Below are 8989 nucleotides of genomic sequence, written 5' to 3' on the forward strand. Positions count from 1 at the left end.
CAGTATCCACAAGTCTGTGAGCCCTGATGAGATACACCCAAGAGTGTTGAGACAACTGGTTGATGTTGTCACTCTGCCACTCTTCATCATTTTTGCCAGTGTGGCAAACAAGAGAGGTGCCTGAGGGCAGGAGGAAAGCCAATGTCACTCCAGTCTTCAGAAAAGAAAAGAAAGAGGTTCCAGGTAACTATAGACCAGGCAGCCTCACCTCCATCCCTGGAAAAGCAGCCCATTCTGGAGGTTGAGTCTCAGCACTTGGAAGAGAAGATTATCAGGAGTAGTCAGCATGGATTTGTTGAGAGGAAATCATACTTGACTATTCTGATAGTATTCTGTGATGCTGTAACTGAGTAGATGCAGGAGAACAGTGGATGTAGTCTACCTTGACCTTGGCTTTCGACACTCTCCCATAACATCCTTGTGAGCAAACTCAGGAAGTGTGGGACAGAAGATCAGACAGTGAGACAGATTAAGAAGTGGTTTAAACAATAGAGTGCAAAGAGTGGTGATCAATATTGCCAAGTCCAGCTGGAGATCTGTAACTAGTGGAGTCCCCCAGGGACCAGTGCTGGGTCTGGTCCTGTTCAATATGATATTGGTGAGGAGACAGACAGACAGGCAAACAGTGTCTGCTCAGCAAGTTTGCTGATGATACCAAACTGGGGGGCTTGGCTAACACACCTGAAGGTGTGCTAATCATAAAGCTCTTGATATGACTTAGGCTGTACAATAGCTCTGAAGGAATCTAGTAGGTGCAACACCAAATTTTCTAGAGATCTGCAATGTATGGAATGAACAAAAAAATCTAAAACCCCCACCCATCCAACCAGCCAATCATCCTCTCCAGACAAAATCACAACCACTGACATGCAAACAGAACACTTTAAAAGATATAGTGTCATTAGAGACACATAGTCAGCAGCAGAATCCTGTCCATTGGCTTCTATGGCAAGAGGAATTGTCTTTTGTACATATATGAAGAATACAGGGCTCAAATCATCAGATTTTAAGCACTGAAAAATTAGGTGACACCTTTAAACTAATTTAGTTGTCAACAGAAACAGGCACTGTGGAGAACAACAGACCCCATACCACAGTAACTGAAGGAGGCAGAATGAAATTTAGAGCAGTCTTGAAAAAAGACTATCAAAGAATATAAAAACAGACTGATTTCTCCTCCTGACTTCTAACACTGTCACCATGACTCACCTGTTTTAAAATCAAGGAGCAACTTCAGTGTCTAAAGAAAAGTGTTGCATTTAGACTTTGAATCCTTATAGCTTCAACTGCTTAATAGGTACTATTGCATTCTGAGGAATCATAGAATCATAGAATCAACCAGGTTGGAAGAGACCTCCACAAGCATCCAGTCCAGCCTAGCATCTAGCCCTATCCACGGCACTAAGTGCCTCAGCCAGGCTTTTCTTGAACACCTCCAGGGATGGTGACTCCACCACCTCCCCTGGGCAGCCCATTCCAATGCCAATCACTCTCTCTGACAACAACTTCCTCCTAACATCCAGCCTGTACTTCCCCTGGCACAACTTGAGACTGTGTCCCCCTGTTCTGTTGTTGGTTGTCTGGGAGAAGAGACCACCCCCCACCTGCCTACAACCTCCCTTCAGGTATCATATGCAACACTACCTTACTTTCACAGAATTATTTGCATACCTCCTGTTTGAATAATCTGTAGCATCGAAGGACTGTGTACTCTTTCAATCTATCTTGGCATGACTATGCAGAGACAAAAGGGGGAAAAAAAGACTATAACATGAACAAAGTCTTTGGAAGTGTAGCAGGCTCTCTTGGAATAGCTTTCATTCCACACAATAAATAGAAGTGGGACATGCAACAGCATTACAAGATCCTTAAACAAAAGAGAAATATCAATAGCTGCAATACACTAAAATAAATTGTTTCTGAAATTGGTGAAGAGGCCTTAAGCATCCATATCTGTGAAAATCTCAGCCAAAACCTTTGAGGATGCCTCTTTTCAATTCCTCTTTATATACCAAATACAAACGGTTGCCATCATTGCCTTTCACAGCTGATTACCATCTATAATTACTTAGTTGTCATTCACTCTAATTCCCCATTTTCCTATTTCTGCTGCTTATGTTTTCAGTCGTGACAGCACTGTGTTTTCCTGCATGTCATCTGTTGCTCTTTAGAGGGTGTCCTTGACTCTGAGCAAAACACTGATTCACGTTTGGATTTTTTTATCCCAAGTTATAAAATCACTAAAGTTTGATATCATTGTTAAGTCAAATACCAAGTAGTCACTGCTGGGACTGCAGGGCATGCTGTGTGTGCCAGTATGAAGCTAGCTAGAATATTTTAGTGAGAGGAATTAGGTTATAGGCTGTGAAAAGGAAACAATGGTGATGTCTGCTTCACTCATAGGCTTGCTGAGATGTATAAAACCAAGAACACAAACATAGGTCTTCAAGAAAAGACTGGATGAGGCACTTAGTGCCATGGTCTAGTTGACTGGATAGGGCTGGGTGCTAGGTTGGACTGGATGATCTTGGAGGTCTCTTCCAACCTGGTTGATTCTATGATTCTATAAAAAGATAATGCAGTTGCTCTTTGGCTTTGGCTGCCTCCCTTTTCTCCCTAACCTGCTGTCTGTGTAACTAATCCTCTAATCCTTCTGCTTCCTAACCCTCCATGCCAATTCTCCAAACTCACCTTGAACATAAGGCAAAGTCTGGGATAAGGCAGAGGGGAGGAAAGGAGGTGGAAGGGTGATTGAGAGCTCCTCCTGGGGACTCAGGTTTCTGGGAGGGCTGTTGTGTTTCTGTATTACTTTTTAACTTGTATATTTCTGTCTATAGCTATATATATTGTAAATACCAGCTTGGAAATTGTGCTAAGCTGTAAATAGAAAGCTTCATTCTTTAATTTCCAGCTTGGCTGAGTCTAGTTTGGGTGGTTTTCATGAGAGTGGGGGGGTGGGGGGGTGGGGGGGTGGGGGTGGGTAACACCCAAACTGTCACACTGGGAAAACATTTTATTGGAATAAGCCACATATATCACTCTCTTGAGAAATAAGATTCTTCTCACAGTTATTGTGGAATTTTCTTCAAATTCAAGACTATCTACTGTAGATTTAATTCTCAGAGTAGTTTAAATTGGAATATTAGTACTTGGAATATATAAGAATGGGGGATATATGTTCATGACTGCTTGCCAGTTACATCTCCCAGACAACCAGCAACAGAACAAGGCGACACAGTCTCAAGTTGTGCTGAGGGAGGTCTAGGGTGGATGTTAGGAGGAAGTTGTTGGCAGAGAGAGTGATTGGCATTGGAATGGGCTGCCCAGGGAGGTGGTGGAGTTGCTGTCCCTGGAGGTGTTCAAGAAAAGCCTGGCTGAGGCACTCGGTGCCATGGTCTAGTTGACTGGCTAGGGCTGGGGGATAGGTTGGGCTGGATGAGCTTGGAGGTCTCTTCCAGTCTGGTTGATTCTATGATTCTTTTCTATCATCCTACATTAATTAACTAGTATACACAGGAATTAACTAGTATACACAAGAAGAGCACATCAAATATTGGTACAGAATTAGTGGCCACCTAAACATGTGTGGTGGAAAAAATCAAAGTAATTTCATAACCTCTTACATATCAAGCACTTAATTGAGGCCAGTCAAATGTTATATATGTCACACAATATGCAGAGTAGCAAGATAACCTTTTCTCTGAGTTCTGGAGAACATTCCTGTCAGGACATAGCTAGGCCTTTTGGAAATTTTACCTTGTTTCTTTCATTAAACAAGCATCTCATGCTTTGACTTAGGCAATAGATAAGTCAAACACTGGCAACTTAAATTCATTGCTTGAAAATACTGTAACAGGGGAGTCTGCTAAAAGTAATCATAAATACTTTTGATTGAAAGTGTAGTGGGAAATGTAGATAACAGACCTAATAGTTATTAATATTGAAAGCCAAATACCTTTTCATACTACATCTGTTAACAGCCCATTCATTTTGTCTAGTGAAAATAGTTTCCAATGTGTATTTCACAGAGCAAATTCACTCTGGTCAATGCACATCATGATGGGATTCAAGGTCCATGTAGGCTTTTTGGTGTCACTTTCAAATCAATTTAAGTAATTTTTGTGATTGGCCAAATCTTCACTTACAGAGCTGTGGGTAGATTCAGACTGGACTTGAAGAGGAAGTTGTTCAGCATGACAGTGGTGAGAGCCTGGACTGAATTGCCCAGGGAGGTGGTTGACGCTCCATTGCTGGAGGTGTTTAAGGCCAGGCTGGATGAGGCTGTGGCCAGCCTGATCTAGGGTAGGGTGTCCCTGCCCATGGCAGGGGATTGAAACTAGATGATCCTTTTGGTCCCTTCCAACCCTGACTGATTCTATGAACTCCACAATTCCTCATTCTTTCATGTCCTAAAGCTAAACCTTTTAAAAACTATTTTGCTTGGAATTAAAGACTGGATTTGGTTTAGATGTATTTTGCCCAAGAATATAACAAGATAAGTGAATCAAATCCTTCTGATTACCTGGCATACTCCTTATTCTGGCTCTCCTGCATTCATAAGAATGTGTGAAATCTGTTGCTGCTCAGTAGAGCATCTCTACTATGTTACTGTATCAACTTGAGTTGGACAGGGGCACTCTGTGCTGGGTTAAGAACTGGCTGGATGATCACACCCAGAGAGCAGTGGCAAATGGTGCCACATCAAGCTGGAGACCAGTCACTAGTGGTGTCCCCCAGGGATCAGTGTTGGGCCCAATCCAGTTTAATATCTTCCTTGATGATCTGGATGAGGGGATTGCGTCCACTGTCAGTAAGTTTGCAGATGACACCAAGATGAGAGCAAGTGTCAGTCTGTTGGATGGTATTTTATAGTATTAATCACTCTTGTTCTTTTTGTTCGCTTCAGATTGCTGAATCAGCCTTGAATATTGAGGTGAAATTCACTTACATGAATTTTTTATCTAGTCTTCCTGGCCACAAGAATGTAAATGACATCACAATTGTGCAAAACCTCTTACTTTCATAATTTGTAATTATAGTTTATAATTGCCACTTTGTAAAGAGAGGGAAAAAAATCAACAAAAACCTACTCCTGAGTATAGACCTTTCTGTAAAAGAAAAGTGACAATTTCTCTTTCCACAAGTAACAGGCTTAGTATATTTAACTGATCAACTGGAACAAGATCTCTTTGTAAAATTGAATTTTAAACCTCTTTAGTGGTTGTTCTAGATATGCTATTACCTTACTATAACTGCATTTAAAGACCACTTTTTTCCTCCACTTCTTTCAAATAAAGACACATTTGACCCTCCTTAGAGCTGCTCATTTTCTGATTTTCCTTCTTGCTCTTCTTTATTTTGCAAATTTCAGTGCAATGTTCCTCCCTTTCTAACTCTTACAAATCAACCTATTAGAATCATAGAATCAGCCAGGTTGGAAGAGACCTCCAAGCTCATCGAGTCCAACCTAGCACCCAGCCCTAGCCAATCAACCAGACCATGGCACTAAGTGCCTCAGCCAGGCTTTTCTTGAAGACCCCCAGGGACAGTGCCTCCACCACCTCCCTGGGCAGCCCATTCCAATGGGAAATCACTCTCTCTGTGAAGAACTTCCTCCTAACATCCAGCCTATACCTACCCTGGCACAACTTGAGACTGTGTTCCCTTGCTCTATTGCTGGTTGCCTGGGAGAAGAGGCCACCCCCCACCTGGCTACAATGCCCCTTCAGGTAGTTGTAGACAGTAATAAGATCACCCCTGAGCCTCCTCTTCTCCAGTTGGACTTTTAAAGGCTGCATTCCCCATTGTCTGCAATCCTTGTCCTATGCAATTTGGAGGATAAAAAGTAAACAATTTTGAAGAAAATAAAAAGATCTTCTTATTCATATCTTGTGAAGTAGTTCCAACACTATGTTGAAAATAGATTTTTACTGGTATATTTTTTGATTTTGTTGTTATTTTTTCTTACATGGTAGCTCTGAAAAAGGATGAAAGTCAAATGAGGTAGCAGATGATAACTGAGAAGTGAAAGAAATCATAGGTGGAGCATCTAAAAACATTAGCACTAAACACATTCAATTTTCATTAAATGCCATTAATTTGAACTACTTGTGAGTTGGCTACAGTGTGCCAGACAGCTGAAGCAGACAACTGGCCTTATATTTTACTCTCTGAGTATGTATTGCCAGAATCATAGAATCAACCAGGTTGGAAGAGGTCTCCAAGATCATCCAGTCCAACCTAGCACCCAGCCCTAGCCAGTCAACTACACCATGGCACTAAGTGCCTCATTCAGGCTTTTCTTGAACACCTCTAGGGATGGTGACTCCACCACCTCCCTGGGCAGCCCATTCCAATGCCAATCACTCTGTCTGTGAAGAACTTCCTCCTAACATCAAGCTTGTACTTCCCTTGGCACAACTTGAGACTGTGTCATCTTGTTCTATTGCTAGTTGCCTGTGAGAAGAGGCCAACCCCCACCTGGCTACAATGTCCCTTCAGGTAGTTGTAGACAGCAATGAGGTCCCCCCTGAGCCTCCTCTTCTCTAGGCTTAACAAGGAAATCCATTTTCAATTGTTTTCTCTGTTATTAGTTCATCTGTCTTTTAAAGTTCCCAAAGATGAGGCCAGACATATTTAATGCTTGGCCTTTGCTTAAAGTGATATATAACTAATCATGGAAAAATGTCATCTCATAACAACAGTATTGATTTTTAAAGCCATGTATTCTGATACCATCAACTCACCTTGACTTGATGTTTTTGTTCAAGAAATGGAAGTTTCTCAGCAAATACATCAATTGATAGTTGATTACACAGTGTCACTTCCCAAGAAAATATTTTCACTTGTTGGTTTTATGGAGTTTTTTTGTGTGATTTTGTTTTTAGAATCAGTCAAGATTGGAAGAGACCACAGGGATCATCTAGTACCAACCCCCCTGCCATGCCCAGGGACACCCTACCCTAGATGAGGCTGGCCAAAGCCTCATCCAGCCTGGCCTTAAACACCTCAATACTGGATATAGTAATAATAAATGCAGTGATTTTATAGAGTTGTGTGACTGTGGTGCAGCTATTGTCCAGCCATGGACAGGAGAGAGTTCAGTAAGTGCTTATAGAGGGTTGGAATGACCTTAGAGACTGGTGTAACAAATGTAAACAAGTGTAAGCCTGGAGTCTGTGGTTTTCACCTATCTCTGATGACTTAGAATTGCCAGACACAATAGGTGTGTTGTTGAGAGAACGTGAAGAATGTCTGTGCCAAGTAGTGTGCAATCCTAACGTAGTCCTAACGCAGGTGCATGTAACCAATTGGAGTCTGAGATGATTTGCAACCTTCTTGCGTGGCCTTCTGCTTGGGGTGCAATAAGGGGATTCAGATGGGGTTTGGATTGGATTCCTGATTGGAACTTGCTTGTATCAAGCTTGCTTTTCCCCCTTTATTACCTCCTGATACTACAGCATTGCAGTTTATGATACCTCCAGGCACGGGGCCTCAACCACCTCCCTGGGCAGTCCAGGCTCTCATCACTCTCATACTGAACAACTTCCTCCTCACATTCATTCTGAATCTCCCCACCTCCAGCTTTGCTCCATTCCCCCTGGTCCTGTCACTGCCTGATAGCCTAAAAAGTCCCTCCTCAGCTTTTTTGTAGGCCCCCTTCAGATACTGAAAGGCCACAAAAAGGTCACCCGCGAGCCTCCTCTTCTCCACGCTGAACAGCTCCAACTCTTTCAGTCTGCCCTCATGGGAGAGGTGCTCCAGCCCTCTGAGCATCCTTGGGGCCCTTCTCTGGACATGCTCCAGCATCTCCACATCCCTCTTATAATAGGAGCTCCAGAACTGGATGCAGTGCTCCAGGTGGGGTCTCACCAGAGTGAGGTAGAGGGGGAAAAAAATCACCTCCCTGGACCTGCTGGCCACACTTCTCCCGATACAGCCCAGGATCTGGTTGGCCCTCCAGGCTGCAAGTGCACACTGCTGGCCCATGTTAAGCCTCTCATTCACTGACACCCTCATGTCCCCCTCCTCGGGGATGTTTAGTTGGTTGGAATTTCAAATTAAATTATTTAGTTTAGGAAAAAAAAGTAGTGGGTTAGGAAAGCTTAAGCTAGACCTTAATACCCCACTCTGGGAATTACATGCCAGCCTTGAGAGCAGCAGGCTTTATAAATCAGACAGTTTGTTCTTCATTGGAACCACCAGAAACTTGTGTTCTTAGTGGCAACACTGCTAGTAGTTCAACTCATTGTCTCTCTCCAATTTCTTCAAAAGTAGCTATATAAAATCATAACATGCTTCATAAACTCTGTGTTTGAGTGTTACCTGCCCCACACACTTAAGAAAATCACCCAGACTAGACTCAGCTGCTCTGGAAAACTGAATGAAGGTTTATTTTTACAGCTTAGCACAATATACAAGCAGGTATTTACAATACAGACAGCAATAGAAGGATATTCCCCGACAATGTTCTGTAGTTCTCTCACATAACCAGTCCCTTTTCCCACATACATTTTTTCTTCCACATGCCTAATTTTTAACAGTTCCTTGCTCATCCATACTGGTTCCCTTCCTCCTCTATTTGATTTTTAACTCAAAGGAATGAACTTGTCCTGATCTTGGAGGAGGTGATGTTTGAATAGTAGCAAGCTCTCTTGGGTCCCCTTGCCTTACAGAGTTTTGAGCCTGCATGATTCCTCCAAAGAGGCTTTTGTAAAAGACAAAGTTAGTCCTCCTGAAGTCCAGAGATGCAGTCTTAGTTAATGCCCTAAGTGTTTGAAATTATGTATTAATGTGGTGAAAGGAAAGAGAAGAGATAGCATTTCAAGGATCTTCAAATTTGGACACATCTAACATCATAATAGCCAGAAAGAAAAGACAGATAAAGGTCATTCAGGTTCAATTGTACTAACATTGCAGCAATAAGACTCTCAAGTGCTCATGCAGTGTTATTCATGCACTAAGTGCTAGATAAATTTGAAGTAACTAA

This window comes from Pogoniulus pusillus, chromosome 5 (assembly GCF_015220805.1).
Source record: "Pogoniulus pusillus isolate bPogPus1 chromosome 5, bPogPus1.pri, whole genome shotgun sequence".
Classification (NCBI taxonomy): Eukaryota; Metazoa; Chordata; class Aves; order Piciformes; family Lybiidae; genus Pogoniulus; species Pogoniulus pusillus.